The sequence below is a fragment of the Lonchura striata genome, chromosome 5, assembly GCF_046129695.1.
Source record: "Lonchura striata isolate bLonStr1 chromosome 5, bLonStr1.mat, whole genome shotgun sequence".
Lineage (NCBI taxonomy): Eukaryota > Metazoa > Chordata > Aves > Passeriformes > Estrildidae > Lonchura > Lonchura striata.
The window spans coordinates 42872770-42892330 of NC_134607.1; the positions used below are offsets into that span (position 1 = coordinate 42872770).

Consider the following 19561-nt stretch of genomic DNA (forward strand, 5'->3'; position numbering starts at 1 on the left):
CCGAGTGAATGACAGCCTCTTCAGCTGGTTTGTTGGCAGCGAAAGGCCGTCTGAAGTGTTTAAGTGGCTTGGTTTAAGCATTCAGGCTCAGGCAAGTGGGGCTTTGAGGTGAACAACTAATTAAATACAAAGCAAAAACTCTGAACCAACCCCTTGTGTGGGCAGCGTTGAAATTCAGTGGCGGATCTGTCCGACCCAGAGCAGTCATTAAACCATATAGGGTAAACGTCACACTTTTTTAGCTAAGCAGTCTATCCGCTCTCATTTCTCTCCTTCCAAAGCACAGGACCTCATTGTAGAGATGGATGGTGTCTTTGGAAACGACAGGCTAGCGAGCCTGTTCTGTTTATGCTATTTCTGCTTCATCTGCTCCCACCAGCATCAGTGCCTTTTTTCTGTTCAGTTGTCTGTTTCTGCAAACTCTTAGTAGTCTTCGCCATGCATTTCAGTGTTAGTATTACTACTGCTGTGGGGACCTGGTTATAAACCTGAATTTGAAAGCCTGGATATGTTAGCTGCCCTCTGGTCCACCTGTGGCGCTTGTCTAAAAACATCATTTGTTGCCTACAGCCATTCCTGTAGGCTGTGTTCTGCTGCAGAAAGCCAGTCTTGGTTTCTGTTTCTCTGAGGTTATTTGTGATTTGCTTAAAACTGAAACCCTCTAGCTGTCCCTCAGGAAACTCCTGCTCCTGTTTGAGGAAGTACAAGAGCTCTCTTGAACTTTAATTTCCTTTGCAAAGTCTGGCAGGGAGCCTGGGCACACCCTCTTCCTACACCTGAGCTTGGGCACTTGGAGCAAATAGGTTGGGACCAGCTGTGAATCAGGTCATTGCTGCTTCTGCAGGGTACTTCTCTTGACACCTCGCCTCAGCGTTTTTGTCTCATCCGTTTTGAGTTTCAGCCTCCCACTTAACCTCAGGTGTTCTCTGGAAGCTGCTGAGTGCTGTGGAGTGTCCTTGAACTTCATCTGGTAACCTATTTGGCCAGCGCTGGCTGCCACCTGGCCCTTAGAGAGGAGGATCCCGGTGTGACAGTACGGTGGGAATAGATACCTAACTGCTGTCTGCCTTGGTGTAGCTACTGTATCGTGACATGTGAGAGGGTCCATGTCTTAATTCAGATCCTAAAAACATACACATCTCTTTAATGCTATTAAAAAAAAAGTATGAGTTGTGTTGCTAAATGTTAGCTGTATGAGTAGTAGGTTGTGCAAATGCGTAAATTGTTGCATATGGTGTTAACATCTCCAAGCAAGAGGGACTGGAAAAAAAAAAACAAAAAAAAAATCCCATAACTGAAATTTCATATTCTGCTCTAGTAATGCTTCCTAAAATAATACTGCAGTGAGGTGTTGCAGGGTACATATTTAAGTATAAATTTACTAGGCTGGAACAAATTCATCTGTATTGCTGTCTCTGCAGCATCAGAAATACTCAGCTCGTATTTCTAGTCATAAAGTTACTACCAGTTGCTCTCAACTGATGATTTATAGAGAAAAAAAAAAACAAACCTCCAAACAATGCTGAATGTAGATTTCAACAGTCATGTGGCCAGTAAGACTGAGTTTCCCCTTCCAGCAATAACAGTCATAATAAGCCTCTTTGTAGGGATGAGGATGGTTCTTTTGGTTTGTATTTGAGGTTTCGTTAAAAAATGCATACTATGTCCCCTTGAGCAAAGAGAAAAGAGGGGAGCTGATAGTTATTGTTTCTGTGTCTTTCTCAACTACACAAATATTAAGTTCTCCAGTGTGGGTTTCTCTTCTTGCAGAAGACTTTTAAGTGCTGGCAGTTATGTTTATCCTTCTGCCTTAGCTCCCTCTGCCCCTTTTCTTACAGGGAAGAAATGGTTTAGAGCATTTGGTTTGCAGCTGTGACTGCAGAAAAACTCAGTACTAGTGTTTAGCCTTGTTTTGTATGGATTTCCAAAGAAAGAGAAAACGAAATTTACTAGCTTAAGTAGTGAATCTTTGCCTTAATTTAGTTGGTTAAGGATGGGCTTAAATATAACAAATTCTGCAAATGAGCCAGGATTAATGAAGTGACTGCTGTTGTGCAAAAATTTTGTGATAGTACCTTTGGTGTTTGCTTAGGATGCCTAATCTCTAGAGTGACTAAAGATTTAGACAACTCTTCCCCTTTCTATACCACTTCTAAAAGAAAATTGCAGCATATAGTAGGCGGTATGATGTCTTAGGGTTTAGCAGTAGTCCCAAAGTTATTTCTTAAGCAAGAAATACTTCAGTCTGAGGACGGTGTGAATAAAAATGCATGTTGCCTTTTGCTGTCTTATTGCTCCTGAAAGTTTAGCTTTATTTAAGGTTTCTTATTAGCCGTGTCTTGCGTAAAATTTGAGTGTCAGGTACTAGATGGAGCATAGTGTGACCCTGTTTCATGTTTGCAATGTTTGATTTAATTTAATAAATTAAAAAGGCAGAACTGTAAATATTTTTGTCCTGCCAGTCTGACTACTCATGTGAGGCTAAGTTATCCATGTACATAGGCTTTTGCAAGATCACATTGGTGCTTCTGTATGATCATGCCTTTGGAAATTGTCCATTCCCTGTAGAGAAAATACCAAAATAAGATGTTTGGCAAACTTCTGAAAACTGACCCCTTTCTCTCCCTGTTTCCTCCAACCCACCCCCATCCTTCAGGAAAATTGAAAACAGTCATGCCTTGCTGCTGCAAGCCCCACCATATGCTGGAGGGATGTGCATCTTCCTGTGTATGTTTTCTGCGCTTTCCTTCCACATGCCAGTTCCCTGAATTATCCACTTTGAGCAGGATGGATGTGAATCCTTGCAGTACTTTCCTTTCCCAGGGGTCTCAATGGACAGTGGCCTTTCAAGCATTGTAGGTGGTTAGTTCCAAGCCACGCGGAGCTCATGTCTTCTATCAGGATGACTGCAAAAACCTGAGGACATCCCTGTACTTGGTTCTGCCTGCTCTATGTTTGAGGGCCCCTTCCACTGTAACTGTTAAAGTTTGGAACATGAGAAGAGGCTGTAGTCAAGCTCTCTCTCTGCCCTTATGTGTGAGCAATCTGTGAGACAGGACATCACTTATGCTTTGGGAAACCTTGCTTTGGAAGCTGGCAGTGCTGTGAAGGTCATGGATCTCAGCCAGAAGAGGGCCAGTTCTGCAGGTTCTGTTCAGCATCTGAATTGTGAGTAGTTTGCAAACAAAATGTGAGAGAGTTCTGGTTGATGTCTCATGCAGAATGGCTTGGATATAGGAAGTTTGACACTTGGGATGCTGCTTTGTTCTTTGGAAAAAAACCCCAAAATATTGGTGTGTGCTGTTTTTTTACTATTTCATACAGGGCTCTATAAAAGTTTGCAAGAAAAATGCAGTCTCTTCTGTTGGCAGTCTGCAAAAAATGCACATGTTCCTTCTGCACCCAAGAATTCATTGCCTCACTGTCAACACTGGTCCTTCCCTGTCTGAGGTCTCATTTCTCCCTCTCTCTTCCCCTTACTGGTCTTGGTCTTCATGGCTTCCAGACCCACTAAGTTCTTTACCCTGCACCCTCACCCAGTGCACTCTGCCATGACATAGGCTTTGTGACTCACTTTTCTGCATGTCAGTGGGATTTGCAACTGTGGTAATAGTGGTGGGAAAGGAAATTCATAGAAAAGCTGGAAATGGAAAGCTGATAGATAAAAGCAGAGGAGGTGTAAAGGGGAAGGCAAAAGGCAGAGGGTGACAGTCTCATCCCTACCTAGTCCTGACAAGGTGATCAGTAATCTCTCATTTCACTGCTGGAGAAGAAGGTTTGAAAAGAAAGGTGTAGCAGGTTTTTTTTTAATGACTGAGCTGGTGAAAATGGGAATAAGTAGGACAAGCTTTTGGGCTTTTTAGGGTTCTTCGACATGAATTTGCACAGTAGGTCAAGGCATGTAATTGAGAGGAAGAGAGATAATTTTAAAAAAAAATTGATTTTGGAAGAAAACAGTTTCTAGTAGTAAAATGTGATATGTAGTTGCTCAAGCCTAGTTAGGATGTCTTTGTATTACCAATGTCCGTTATTAATGTTTCACGTTGTTTGGCCATTACGACTCTTCCTGGGTTTCCTTTTAGTAACATTCCCTAGGGAAACGGCTCTCCTGACTGTCAGAAAAAATAAGGCTTCTAATTTTAGTATTGCTTTGGAGCCAAAAAGTTTAGGTTTGTGTTTGACATGTAGTCATGAAACATATTTTAAAAAAGGCAACTAAAAATATCCAGTAATGTTTTGTTCTTTTTTTTTTAATCCATTTGGCAGTCAGTGAATATTATCGGATAAACATTGTCACAACTGAAATACTTGAAAGTTAAGGGCTGAAGGAATGAGTAGGGTAGAGATTGTCTCTATTTTAAGCCCATATCACTGTCATGGTAAACTAGTGGTCCTTATTTTGTGTTTTTGCCTCACTCTTCTCTCTTGGAGGACTTGATGTGGCATGTGTGCGTCAGTAACTTGGAGGGGCTTGATGGCCATTTTGTGGTGAACTCTAAAGTTCCTTACTGGTGTCTGACAGCCTCTGGAGGTGAGATGAGATTTATGCTTTGTGCGGAGGATCTTGATTGCCGTATGCTGGTTTATCATCACAGTTGGTTCTTGGAATCATTGGTTTAAATTTTGAGGACTTAACTATATGCAGGTAGTATTCAGACTAGATGAGTAACTCTTAACCTTTCCACAGTTTTCTTTAGTCTATTGTATTAATACTATATTAAGTGCATCTCAGGCAGTTACTTCTCTATAAACTTTGGGAGCACAATGTGTTGTTATTGACATTATTTAAGTACCATCAGAAAAACTCTTTAGAGTATTTATTATTCCTTTTCTTGGGGGGGAAAAAATGGCTTTGATTCACTTATCAGAGTCTGGAGGTGCAGTAGCTAGGCTTCACATTAGTTAGATCAGGAGCACTTAGTAAGTGTGGGTATTTTCTTTTAACTGAAGAGTGGTGAATCCAGGAAAGTGCTCTGCAGAGCAACAGAGCTCAAGGTCGTCTGAATACACTGAAGAGATTAAAAAAAACAGTAAAAAGTTACTTAATGAGATAATTTGATACCTCCTTTTCATTATCTGTTATTTCAGCTGCAGATTAGTGTGTAAGAATAATAGCAGAATAACCATTTTGGAAGAGGATCCTGCTGATTAACATTCAGCTATTGCAAGATCAAAATTATGAAGAAAAACTAAAGTAGAAACTGATGATACAGTTTGCCTCTTCTGTAAAAAGTCAGTGGCAGCAGTGCTGAATTAACAGTTGCAAACACTACTGGCTTATGGGTTGGGCACAGAGGGTCAAAGTGAATGATCATGGACTATCAGCTGGCCTCTCATGGAGCTCTGCAGGGCTCCATCCTCAGCCCAGAGCTTGTCCACATCTTCATTAATGACTTGGATGCAGGACTGGAAGGAATATGAACTAAATTTGCTGATAACACTAAATTGAGAGGAGCTGTTGAGTCCCTTAAAGGCAGAGAGACAGTGATAAATTAGAGAGATGAGCAATCACCAACTGTATTAAGTTTAACAAGGGCAAGTGACATATTCTGCCCCTGAGGTGGGGCAACCCTGGATGTATGGACAGACTGGGGAATTAGAGGCTGGAGAGCAGCACTGTGGAAAAGAACCTGGAGGTCCTGGTCAAGGGAAAATTGAACATGAGTCAGGCACGGCATCGCCAGCTGCGGTGAGGCGGGGTGTTGTCACGCTGTGTTCTACACTGGGGCAGCCTCACCTTGCATGCTGTGTGCAGTCTTGGGCAACGTAAGGAACATATTGCCCAAAACTGTAGGGAATGGTTACAGTGTAAGGAAGATATTAAGCTATTGGAGAGTATCCAAAGGGGGCAATTAAAGTATTGAAGGGTATTAAGGGGAAACTGTATGAAGAGTGCCTGAGGTCACTTGGTTTGTTCAGCCTGGAGAACAAGAGACTGAGGGGAAAGCTCATTGCCATCTGCAACTTCCTCATGAAAGGAAATAGAGGGACAGGTACTGATCTCTCCACTCTTGTAACCAGTGACAGAACTCAAGGGTATGGCCTGAAAATGTGTCTAGGGGAGGCTCAGGCTACGTATCAGTAAAATGTTCTTCACTCAGAGGGTGGTCAGGCCCAGGAACAGGCTCCCCAGGGAAGTGGTCACAGCACCAGCCTGTTCAAGAAACGTTTGAACAATGCTCTCAGGCACATAGTGTGATTCTTGGGGTGTCCTATGTAGGGTGAAGAGTTTGACTTTGGTGATCCTTGTGGGTCCCTTTCAACTCAGGATATTCTGTGATTCTAAGTAAACTGATGAACAGAGAATTTTGGATTAAGTGCTTGGGATGTAATGCAGCATTTTGCCTGTGACACTATGCTAGTGAGTCAAGACAAGCAATGTAAGCTTTGTGAAGAGAGATGAGAGTGACAGGTCTCTTGTCAGTTCTCCTCATGAATAGGAGGATAAGGCCAATGTGCAGGCCATTGGGCCAGGCTATTCAGTGTATCCTGTACTTCATTCTTAGGTAGACGTAGTAGGGCTGTTAGAGATGCATACTCACATTTTAAAAAAATAGTTAGATGTTAGCTATATGTTAGCTATATATATATATATATATATACACAAAAAGTTTAGATTTATGTATGTAAATCTGACACACACAGATACGGATTTGTGCCTTTTGAGACCAACATTCAGGAAAGGTCTTAAAACCAGCAGTCCCACAGATGGTAGAGGTGTGCCCTAATGGAACTGAAGTTTCCCCAGCATGCTGTCATGCCCCTGGTTTCAGTGCAGCCCTTACCTGACTACTGCATTGTCAGGCTTTTGTATGGGTTTTGTATCAAAGCCTGCACATTTCTATAGAAAGGTATGAATTGACTTGGAGTGAGTAATTGCTGTTTTTCTTTTGGCATGCTTGCTGTTCTCTGAGGTTGATGAAATACTGCAGACAGTTTTGAGGAGAGTGCTTCCTATGCAGACATGTATTTGGCTATGCTAAGTAGCCACATGTGATTTCTGCAGCAATTAAGAATGCTTTCTAGTTACTCATCTGTGTGTATGCTGGAGAGGAATTTGTGTTCCTGTATGCGGAGGAATCTACGCTGTGCCGAATATAATAGTAAAGGCAGCAGTGGTTCATCTGCCTCTGAGGATGCAACAAATGTTGATGTTGAGTATGTAGAAGTACTTGGTGTGCCTGTTGTCAGCTTCTCTGCCTCACTCTTTACCCACTAAGTAATTGTGGAAAATGCTGTTTGCAAGTGTGTTTCTTTTATAAATTACGCAAAATAATATACTAGGGGAAAATTACAAAGGCAGCTGTCTCTAATCATTTATAGATATGCCTGTTGTCCATAATTAGGACTGCTTGTATTGTGATCTGTCTCCTCACTGGTCCAAGGTGTGGACAAGTGCATGGATGCACAGTCTAACCATGCTAAAATCTTCCTCGTAGTGCACAGTTCTTCTGTCTTGTGTTTGTAATGCAGAGTCAATACAGTCTCTCTAAAGCCTGATTGGTAATAATAAAAACTGAGTATCAAGTTCTTCTCTGACTGAACATGATAGTTTGCCAAATATTTAAGTGCTTAATTTTATTTCTGCTGAAGCAGGAATCCCATGATTTGACTTGTCCTCCTTGAAGTAAAGTTTGTAATAGAACAAATTTGTTAATACTTCACAAGTAGTTTAACACCTTGATTGATGGTTAATAATCTCTGTTGTAGAGGACTTCCTCTTAGTGACTTCTTATGTGCAGTTGTGCCTAGGTCACACTAGCCTGTAAACTGGAAAGAGTTTAGTTCAGGTGATTCATTTAGAGTAGAGAGTTATTTTTCTCTTAGAGAGTTCATCTCCTCTGAAGAATTTGGCTCCTCAAGATCAAAGCCTGCTCGTCTTGCTTTCAGCCCACCAGCAACTTGATTTAGTGTGTTCACTTAAATACATAAATTGAGATTGTGGAAGTCTTTTTGTTCAGAGCTGCTCATCTAATTATAAAATATTCTCATAGTTCATATGAGAAGCATCTGGTAAAGCCATATAAACTCCACCAACAGCACTAGGGATTTCAGCATGACCAATTGTGATTGTGTGTACAGAAACTGGCATATTCTTTGGCACTGCCTGAAAGATTAAGAATGTGGTGGTTGTGTATTGTGTAATGGGAGAATTGGTCTGCATTGTTTATCCTCATGTTTTAAATAAGTAAGTTCAAGAATCAGTATTATTGAGATTAGCATAGGAGTCAGTGCAAATTTTCAAAACAGATGCAGTCTGAACTACTGTATTACAATTTTTTATTATATTATTGATGTGTGAAAAGGTTATGTAATATAGGCATAGACAGGTATCTTATGTTACCATTTATGATTAAAATATGTAAAAAAAACCCCAACACTGTTTTTTTGTGTCTTTGATTAGCTTGCAAGTAGCAAAAAAATTAATGTTTTGCAAGTGACCTAGGCTGTGCCTAAAATGCACAGCAGGTACATGCTGTAGCCAGCTGCAGGAACTGATCCCCCAGCTTTCCAGACTGATGACTTAAAGAATGGTCAGCCCCTTTTTTGTTACCATGCATGTGTGTTTAACTTTGAAAAGCAGTGGAGAGCAAGGGTTTCTGCAGAAGCATTTCTGGATCTGTCAGGCTAGGCTGTTGAACCTAAGTGTTGAAGATCAAGGAACAGAAATATGAGCAGGAGGAAAGTTTGTTTTGATCCTGTCATAACATACAGGCTCCCCATTTCCATTGTCAGGAGCACTTTGATACAAAAATTAGACCCATGTGATGGCTGTGATATAGCCAGGAGTAAATGCTGCTATAAGGGGATGCTCCTGAAAACTGCTAAAATAAATCCCTAACTCTCCATGTGGCATGGACTTGGCAGCTGAAAGCTAGAAATAGGTGTAACTTTTATATCTGATAGTGAAGGAGGAGGAGAAGGAAGGAATCTTTGTGTACAAGACTTGCTCCATCTCTTGAAGGATAATATGAGCACTTATCCACTGCTGAGAGCAAACTGGAGTAAATCATCCTACGCACATGTGAGGCATAGTAAAAGTCATTTGAGATGGGGAGTTGATTTGTGGGTTGTCTTTTAGGAGTTCTGTTGGAAAGAAGGAAGAGAAAGTATTCTGTCTGTCCTGCTGTAAGTGCAAGCTGAAGAACTGCCTGTTCATATTTCTGCACATAGGATCAAGGTCTTATGTCCTGTGGAAAAATACACAGCTTAATCAAAAATTCATGCTTGAGGCAGTTGCTCCATTAGGTACCCACATACAAGTGTTAGCAGTGTAAGAATAGCAGTCAGCGGAGCATTAGTTGTGCAAGCAACCTGATGCAAGCAGTAACCAGACTCCCATGTAATCTGTGCAAGAGAAATCTGCTTTATTAAGGGGAACTTGATCTTTCATTAGAGAAATATACTGGTCATGATAGTCACAGCTTTCATGGAGCCTAACTTAGCACAGTGTTACTTTTGTACAGCACTGTCTACATAAATTTGTAACTCTAAAGTCTGATTTTCTGTATTTAGAAATTCATCTAGATCTTTGGGTAAATTTTGATATAAAATCTAATATTAGGGAGAGTTTGCAGTTTTTGCATGAGTTAGCAGGTCAGTTTAAGATGAACTGTGGATATTTAACTTGATATTCAGGAGCACTTTTTTTCTTGAATTAATGGAATGCCTTTTTCTCCTTCCAAGAATATGGAATACAGGGTGATAACTGATATCAGGAGCCTTAATCAATTCTTTCTGTAATGAAAATAATTTAGCTGCCTTAGAAGGCCCAGTAAGGGGATCTCAGGATCTAAGTAAATGGTTTCACAGTAGCTAGTTAAGATAGTCTTCTGGAGTGGGGCTATTATAGAGTTCAAAGACTAAAATATCTTTTGTTATATTTGGTAATATAATTTAGTTATTTCCCTGGAGAAGTGACTCTTAAAATACTGAATTACTTTCAGTTACCTTTTAGTTACCTTTTAGTGACTGTAGTGGTAACAGACTACTGCATATGCATATGAATATCATAAGCTTCTGGATGTCAGTCAGCTAAACCTCTGAATCAGATAATCACATTATTGTAAATTTCATTTTTCTATTCTCATATAAAGTTGAATTAATTTATGTGATTAGTTGCCTTTCTTAAGTTTTTTCTTTGAGCTCTATGACTATGTCAAAAATCATTCCTGAACAATTTCCTATACTCCCCCCCGTTCCCCCTTATTTTTTCTTCAAGGTCCTAGCCAAGAAAAAGCTTGTTTTATTATTTGGGTGCTAATTACTTTCCCTTCTTCTTTAAGTCTGAGACTGACTCGTGCTGCTGTTGCTTATAACAATTGTAACAAGAATTGCTGATAAATCTAAATACTTTCTCTACAGATTCTGTAAAATCAACTGCACAGTATTGCTTTGGGGTCTGATTTGGACTTCATGGGAACAAGTTTGTTTTCACAGAAATTGAAAAATGGTATTAGTGTTCAGCTGACCATGTGATCTATTACTCTGAACTTTTGTTGGTCCCTTGCTTGCCTAGGAGGTATTTTTACTGCTTTAAAAATAGTATAATGTTAGCAAAATAAAATAGAGCTTAACTAAAACCACCATGTTTTAATTAAAGTATGTTAAAGAAAATATCTTCTATAAGACTTTTAATTCTGTGCTGTAAATTATAACTTTTTTCTTGAGTGAATATTCAGTAGACTGTGTTGTCAAAAAGTGTAATAATTGGGAGAATGTTCTTACTGCTAACTCAAACCTGTGAGCAACAGGACTTTATGAAGTAGATTTAACTGTGGGTTTCAGGCTTTTTGTTGCTCTGGTCAGAATTCTTGTATTAAATGAAGCGGATAGTTCCTGTGCTTAGTATGGTGACATTTTTATAATCTGGATTAGGTTGGGTGCCAGTTAGCCAGCCACTGTCTACCCTTCACAGAGTAGACAGTTCTTACATCTTAGACCTGATCACATATGTAACATGATTCCAAATAAATGCTAAGTATTTAGGCAAGGTGGAGAACCAGCGATGCTTTGTAAATCAAAGTGGCTCTGTTGCTAGCAGGGCATGTTCCACCAGGGTTTCTCTTTTGGTTTGCTAAACCATAGGGCACTTGTGATTGCCTTGATGCTGAGATAGGAGCTTTGTTATAAAATACAGAAGTAATTCCTGATAAATACCTTTCTCAATTTCTGAATAAGAATGGAACTGTCTCTAAAACAGTAACCCTAAAGAAGTGTTCAGCTATCAGAAGATCAAGTAAGTTGGTTTGAAACATAGCAGGTTGTGTACAAATTTTTTTGACTTCTTCATGATCACCAAATCATAGTGAGGTTCCTGGGAGCTTAATTCTGTGTTTTGTCACCAAAAAGCTGCTTTGTGCTCACCTCTGCCTGAGATGAACTTTTGACGTGTGTTTTCAGGAGACAAAGTTATTGGCAGCATCCCCTTAGTTTGGCTTGTTCCTGTTGGGTGTCCTTGGTTTTCCAGTTGCTGTTATGCTGTCCCTCACTGGCAGCAGTGGGTATTGGAGCTTTTGGGAGGAGTTTCATACCTACTGAACTGAATCCTGTGGAAGAATGAATTTTCTTCTCTTACTATGCTTCCCTGGAAGGGGTCATCCCACTTGCAGGGAGAGCTTTAGGTACTCTTATAGTGGACATCTCTGCTTTGATGGTGGTAGCAGTTGGTGATTTCAGTATCCAAACTGTTGTTCCATTGTTCCACATGTTCCCGTGACTGAGGGGTGATAAAATGTGCCTTAATACAAATCTTGGAGGGTTTAAATAACTTGCAGGTTATGCCAGTAGAACAGAAGTTATATATTTAGAAATATCTTTCTAAAGATCTTCTGTGTTTGCCCAGTCATGGGTAAGAATGATTAATAGAATTATATCACAGGGTTTGTTTTATGGCTAGAGTTTGTGGGTTTGTCTACACTGACAGCTGCTTTTGAATTCATGTGAATGTGTTCACATGGTGGGAAGCTTATCTCAGGATGGGGGAACATGACTGTTTATATTGTGCTAAAAGGTTGATATGTGAAGTGAAACATCAAAGTGGTTTCTAATGCTCTGAACTTCAAAACTCACAGTTAATTTAATTAAAAAATAATTAAAGGCACATCTTTCCCCACCCCTGAATGCAGACCCCAAATATTCTTCAAAGCATATTTGATTTTAATGATTTGGTGATTTCCTCCATGAGGCTTTTTTAAATTTACCACTGGCATATGAAGATGTAGCTTTGAATTGAAATTATAATAGACTATTAGTGCAGTAGGTGTTTGCCTCCTAAGACAGTAAAATAACATGTTCTGTGGAAATAACCTTGTATTAAAAAAAATTCCTAATATAGTGATTTTTCCTCTAGCAGTCTAAGTTCATGGCACACTTCTTTTTTAGTGATTTATAGCTTAAACTAGCTCCTGAAGTAGCTTGTTTAAGTGCATGATATGGAATGCTAGCATGCCACCCTTGTTTTTTCACTTTTTTCTTATTTTGTCTCCTCCTCCTTGAATTCTAATGAAGGGTCCTGTTTTAAAATGAGTTTAAATCAGCCTTTATGGCCAATGCTGAAAAAAATAATGTATTATGTAATAGATTTACTGCACTAAGTAGTTGTAAAGATGTTATGATTGGAGCTCTATGCTCCCTGTCTGGATTTAACAAGTAGTAACCTGTATGTTTTCATCTTCAGAGATCTATCTGGAAGATAGAGTGGAAAAAAAAAAACTTTTCAGAAGGCATTTAACTGACATTTAGTAGTAATTTTGTCAGAAATTAAAGGCAGCAGAGAGGAGTATTTTTTACTATAAGGACTATTAGAACTAGCATTGGTATTTTTTATGTTGTAAATATGGGCATCAGAGTGCTAAGGGCAATGTCTGTCTTGGCACCCCAAGACAGGCAGTCACTAGAACGTGGTGCCATTCCCTGAGTATGGGAAGAAACTGTGTTTTTTAGGTACTTGCAGAGATCCTTTCTCATACTGCACACACTCCTGAGTAATGTGCTCTGGGAGACCCTGATTGAGTGAGGAAGGTTGGGCTAGATAATCTCCAGTGGTCCCTTCCAGCAGTACCCATTCTGTGATTCTTCCTTGCTGTGTGATTTTCGCCTTGCTGTGTGCTTCCAAATGAACCTCATTACTGCCCTTACAGAGAAATACAAACTTTGTTCTGACTATTCCAAACAGACAAGCGAAAAAGTCTGAAATATGGTGGGGATGCCATGCTGAAACTGAGCTGGAATTGGATGCCATTTTCTTTCAGATGTGTAGCACCAGAGCATAACTTTCCTGGTCAACACTTGCTCTGTTTCCTCTGTTTCCTCTGCTGTTCTTGTGGTTCCTGTGCACTTCCATGGCTGCATGCTCACGAAGGAGATCTTCCAACCTGCAGTAGTAATTGGACTGCTAATCTGCACAATTTATTGGTAAATAGGTGGTGGGGTTTTTGTGGGCTCATAACTTCATCATACTTCACTTTTGGTGAAGCAAAACGTCTTGGTGAAAACACAATAAGCTAAATGTTAAAAGTTGTTTTAAGACGTAAAAGGTCAAAACACAGGCCTGGTGAAGCTCACAGCACTCAGGGTTTTTTTGGGTGTTTTGTAGAAGGGGAGTGCCAAGTACTGCCAGGTTTCCAGTCTCCTAGATTTGTCCTATGAACCACAGGGAAGAAGTGATATCTCACAAGATAGGACACAAATGGATCATCTCCGAGCAATTAATCCTACCTCTGTTGTTCATGCCCTGTTTTATCTCAGCCACACGCCTGCATGGTGGATGCTACAGGTTGAAGGCTGTTTCAATGTGGCTGCTATTGCTTGAGCAGAGGGTGTGGTTCCACTGAAGCTTCAGTTTAATTAACGTAGGTTTTTGTTCAGATGTCTTCCTTCAATCAGATCTCTGGTTGCAAGAGGAACAGCTCTGGTGCTAGAGCAATTGGAGGAATGTGCGAATGGGGAAACTGACTGAGAGGGTGGGACCACAAGAGGCTGGGTTTAGCTGGTGGAGCTGCACTTTGAGAGGGAAAGCCCCAGCTGATGGTGCAGTGAAGATGTGCTTTAGAGTGTTCGGACAGATTTTTTAACTGGATAAACATGATACAGGTAGGCAGAAGGTGGAGAAGTCTGGGCATTTTGGTTTTGTGTGGCTTTGGTTTGGTTTTTTTTGGTGTTTATTCTTTTAATGAATAATGGTTGTGAAAGGAAGAAAGCAGTATAACTTCTTGAATGAAAAATATGGTTTATGCTTTGGTATCTGACAGAAAGTGCAGCAAATAGGATTGCAATGTTAACCTTGGATTTACTTGCAGGCTCTTGATTTTCAAAATATATGCATTTGTGTATTTCTAGTTCTTTGTATTTTCTGTGGCTTTAGAATCCTCCCTTCATTGTTCCCTGTAACAGGTTTAACAGGCCGGCTTATCCATTTAGAGAATAAAGTTAAGGACATTGTTTTAAACATACTGAAATGGATTTTGAATGTTACGCCATACCAGAAGGTAGCTGCACTCTTTCCTATGCCTTGACCAACTTAAGTCTCCAGCTGTTACAAGATATTTCCACTCCAGGTGTGTGTGAGCCTGTTGATGGAAACTGGATGTTAGTCTTTTGCTTGTTGCCTTGCTTGCCAGTTTTGAGGGAAGGTTGGAAGGGATTTATTAATGGTTCTCAAATGTATCATCAGTATCTATTTTCATGCCACTTCATAAGTTTCAGAGCTGAAACTGTCTGCCTGTGGCAGTTGCTATAATCAACCTTTTGCCATGATTTTGTTCTGCTGTTTTGGGCTTTACTGGTTATGGTATGAACTGCACTTCTGTTTTCACAAGTGTAAATATGGGCAGCTATTTGGATGTAACTGCTCGAGAGGAAGAAAGTTTCTTTTGCTGAATGGAAGACAGAAGAACGTAGGTGAAGAAGCTAAAGCAAGGGAGGAGGCAGCTGCTCTCGGCAGGAAATCTTGCTCTGCTGATGAACCACTGGAAGAAGAGAAGGCAGGCCTGTGCACTTCTGTCTTTATTTAATCACAGAGTGGGGACATTGGAGCATCTTGACTTCTGACTGTTTCATAATTTAATTTGCTAGTTTTAAAGAGGGAGAACATTACCTGATTAGCATCTGGACAAACTGGAAGGCCACATCATGATTCTTTTTTTTTTTTTTCTTCTACCCCACAAGACTGAAAATAACAAATAGGACAGAACTCAGATGAGTAAGGCACTAGTGTTGTCAGGATCGTGGCAAATAGCAGAGCTGTGTATGCTATTAATGTAAGAAAAGTATGAAGTTTAAAAAGTACATAAAATCATACCTCATTACATGGCAGATTAGATCTATTTTTTTACCTTGGTTGTTTTTATTGTACGAGGCACAAAATGTTCCCTCCCTTCCTTGTTCTCTTAGATCTTTCTCTTACAGGTGTGTGAATCTGCTTCAGGTACTTTGTTAAAACAAGAACAAGTATGGACTGCTAACAGGAGACTGGGGAGCACCAGCAGGAGCAGAAGGACCAAAACCTGACTGGCATTGTGAAGACCTGAAAGAATTTGATGGTTTTTTGGAGGCAGTCTCATTTTGTAATAGACTCTGAACTCAGCACTTAGATGAATACAGTGCACTGGGGCACTGAGAAATCTGTCCAGATATTCAAATCTGTCCATAATCAGTTTTGGTTCCATCAATTAATAATATTTCTTAGGAAGTAATTGCAAAGTCTGTTTTATTTTATTGAGAGCTGAGAAAGCGAGCCATGGGACTCATAGAGCATGTGTATATTTAGCCCATAGGTGAAAAGAAGTGTCCCAGTCAGGGTGAGGAGACAGTGCATGGTCTCTGTCTCTTCCTTCATCCCTGACTCAGAGGTTCCCTGTGTGTAGCACCCGTGTAAAGAATTAGCTCTCCTCTGGGTGAAGGGCTGATGTGAGCAGGTGTAAGAACTCCTGTGAGTGCTCCAGCTTATCCGTATGGCTGTGGCAGAGTCTCCACTCCCAACGGCATTTCCCTCATACCAGCTGGCTTTGACAGAGGGTTCATGCCTTTCTGCCATGGAATAGGAGAATAGGCCCTTCTGCTCTCCAGAGAGCTCTGCCATGATCTGGGTACAGGATAAGGCATCTGGGTGACCAAGCTGCCTGGAAGAGCTGTGGGTCAGCTTCTGTGCAGGTGAGGGATCTGGAGTTGGGAGGAGGCTGTGAGCCCTGTAGTTTGAGTGTTCAGGTCATTCCAGTTAGCAGTGCAGGAAGCTGGAGAACCAGCATGCAGGGCCCCTTATCCCAAGAGAGAGGAGTTCAGAGAGCTGAACAGCAAGGAGGATGTCTCAGGGAGCACCTGCTGGCAACTGGAGTGGAGGTTTTCACACATGCTGGGTGCTGTGGGTGACCTCAGTGGGGCTGGTGGCCAGGTGGAGGTGGTGGTCTGTGTTGCAGCAGTGCAGCTCTGAAAGTTGATCTTCTGGTGGAAGCTCTGAAGATGATCTCATCTGAAAGGAATGATGAGTCTGGTCTGTGCTATACAAACAGTGATGTTTATGAGAGCAGCTTATGTATGAGGAAAGGTGTGTAGGGTGTTCTTGTCATCTTTTCTTCCAGTGACTGTTTTGTTGTGTGTTAGAACTGGCTGGACTAGCTTTCTGCTGATACCATCAACTTTACTTTTGTGTGTTCTTTTAAACCTCTTCCTTGGTGGCTGTGATGCCTGAAGAGGTCATAAAACAATACCTGGCTGGATGCAAATGCTTTTCAGATTATTTTTATCACTACCACTTACCCGACATCTCTTAAGCAAGTCTATTTATAAGCATTGGTATGTTGAGTAATTATTAATCCCTCCTGCTTGGAGGCTTGAGGATAGTTGCTGATAGTAGACAGGTGGTTAAATGTCTATGCAGAAGTCCAAAAACCATAGCCCAATAGTACTTCTTTTGCAGTATTAGGTGGATATCCTTAGGAGTTTAGATGGTGTTTAAAAGTGATAGTCCTTTTTGTCAGAGTGTGACTGTGCTAAAATTGAACTTTCTTCAACAGCCTTCAGGATGCTTTGGCTGTTCTTCAGAGAACTTGTTTGGAAGTAAATATAGAAAGCACAGATTTTTTCTCCTGAGTTAACGTAACGGATAAATGAAGCATATAGTAAATATAACAGTATTTAAAATTTGGGTGTTGACAGACAGTGAAAGTGGGTGAAAGACTGAAATTCGTAAAGCTGCTGTCCACTGATTGCACTTTCATATCACATGTTTGCCAGTAAAAAGAAAAAAAACTGCATCATTTAGTTTTTGGCTAGACAGTCAAATGCAGACCAGTTGCTTGGAAGTGTTTGCTCTGGCACCCTTCATTGCTTATGAGAGTCTTTGCTTATGACCTGAATTCTGGGCAGGTATCCAAGCCCTATGCAGGCTGAAGTGCTTATCTCTTGAGTGTTTTCTTTTCTTTTACACAACTGAATACTCAGACCTGCTTAGCAAATGCCCGTGCAATTATAGCTCCCATTTTAAATTCTCCTCCTACCCCACCAAGGCTATGCATTTAATGGTCTTGTTCTTCAGTTCCACTTTGTTCTTTCCCCTTGAACCTCGATGGTGTCTCTTTTATTCTTTTAGTTTGAAAATATTATTAGTTAATCTTATGGCTTGTTTTCAAGGTGGCCTGTCATCTTGCATTCATCTCTGGAGGAAAAATTAATTTTCTGAGCAAAACAAGTTGTCTTCTGTTTCTATTTGAACAGTTGCACAATTGACATAAGTGCATGAAGAATTTTTGCTTTTGCATCCATGTTACTGATGTTAACAGTAGCCTCTTGCAAGAAGTTGCTATGAGAATGGTGTTTCTGTAACTCTTGAACCCCTTTTTCATTGCTACTAGAGAGTCATATTGGCATAAAAGATTTGTGGTGTTCATGCAGAGCCCCTGTTTGGTGCGTCGGAGGCTGGAAGCTCTTTGTGCATGGCACAAGTAGAAACATGAGTGGCAGAAGTACAAGTGGGTTTGCGCTGTGCCTCAATGTAGTATGTAGCTATTGCAGAATCAATTCTTGCTGTGGAGGAGGTATAGCTTAACACAAAACCTTTCCTGCCTGGCTGCTTGTGGTAGGATCTCAAAACTGTCCTGGCTATCTATTTTTAGCTGTTTCCTGCAGGAGTGACACTTCCATTCCCTCGCCTAAGCTTAGATAGTGTGTTGACTAGAGCTCACAAAGGTCTGGAAACACACAGGTATTGAAGGTTCTACAAATCTTTAGCTAACCTGTAAGAAGGATTTGCAGAGGAGCTAACTCTGCTGGTGCTCAAGCCAGAAGGTCAGCAAATGCCATATAAGACATCATGGCAACAGCTCAAAAGACAAGCTGTATGATTAGTACAAGGGAGAACGACTTGAATCACAGCTTGCCTCTTTGGAGGCATCTGTGTGGAAGTGTCATGTAGTTCACAAGTAAGTTGTATGCAAGATCAAGGCAAATAGGGCTTTATTAGTTCCTTTGCATTCAAACCACTTGGGGGTTTCTTGTTGCCTTTTCTTAGGCTGCTGGAAGAATTTTCAGTATTGAGTGGAGCTGATGGTGTCCCTGACCTTGGGTCATTTGAATAAGAAAATGTTTTCAGAACAGTCTTGCTTTTTTGGAACAAAGGAGGTCTGGGAAGTTTTGAAAAGTTGGATAAATAACAATGTGTTTGTATGGCCTGTAGCAGCTGGACTCTTTTTGACAGGGAGTATAGCAGGAGCTTTGTTCCCCATTGCTGTCCTGGCTCTCCCTCTGGCATTGGTGGCACTCAGTGAGTGCTCAGTGTAGGGAAGGGAAATGGATTGTGTCCACTGCTGCTAACTGTGGCTGTGTTGTCAGTTCTATGTGTTTATCTAGAGAAGAGTCAGCATCTTAAGTGTGTTTATTCTCTTACACAGTGTTTGGCATAGTTCAGTCTGGGGACTGCCTAGTTAGAGAAAGCAATCTGCTTTTGTCTCAAAACTGTGGAGACCTGTGAATGCTTCCAGTGAAGGAGGCTTGGTATTACCTTTTCCCTGCACTTTTGTGTATTTGTTGCAGTACAGAGGTTATCCCATTATCCCCTTTCCCTATGGAGTTGTGGATACTCTAGCATACTTCCCATCCCCCAGTTGTGCCTCTCAGTGCTTCCTGTTCTGGAATAAAGTGTGCAGGACTTCCTTTAAAGGGCTTTTTTAGCTGGGAAGCTCCTGAGGTAGCTGTGGTCAGCAGCAAGCTTGTTCTGGATTCTGGCAGGATTCTGCCGTGCTTTCCCCTAACCATTCTTATCATGAGACACAGATAAAAATGGGCAGATGCATCTTCATTTATAAACATCAGAGGATTTGGCTTTCTTTTAAAGCAGACATCTGGCTTTGCATTTCATATTTTGTTTCCTTTGGTTACTTGAAAATCCCCATGTGGTCCATTCTGGCTTTCACCTTTTGCAGATACTTATTGGAGATGATTTCCAGTGATGAGTGGGATTTAGGAATGATTTTTAGAAGTGATATGTCTTATATATGCAGAACTAATTTTCTGGAATAGCTTAAATCTGTCATTGGTACTGTAAACAACTCAAGACACCTTGTGTGAA

General features: G+C 40.7%; 1 protein-coding gene across 2 annotated transcripts in view; it reads left to right on the plus strand.

The window, feature by feature from the left end:
- Positions 1-19561, plus strand: part of RASSF3 (Ras association domain family member 3) — a 92052-nt gene that overhangs the window by 39451 nt on the left and 33040 nt on the right. The window lies entirely within an intron of this gene.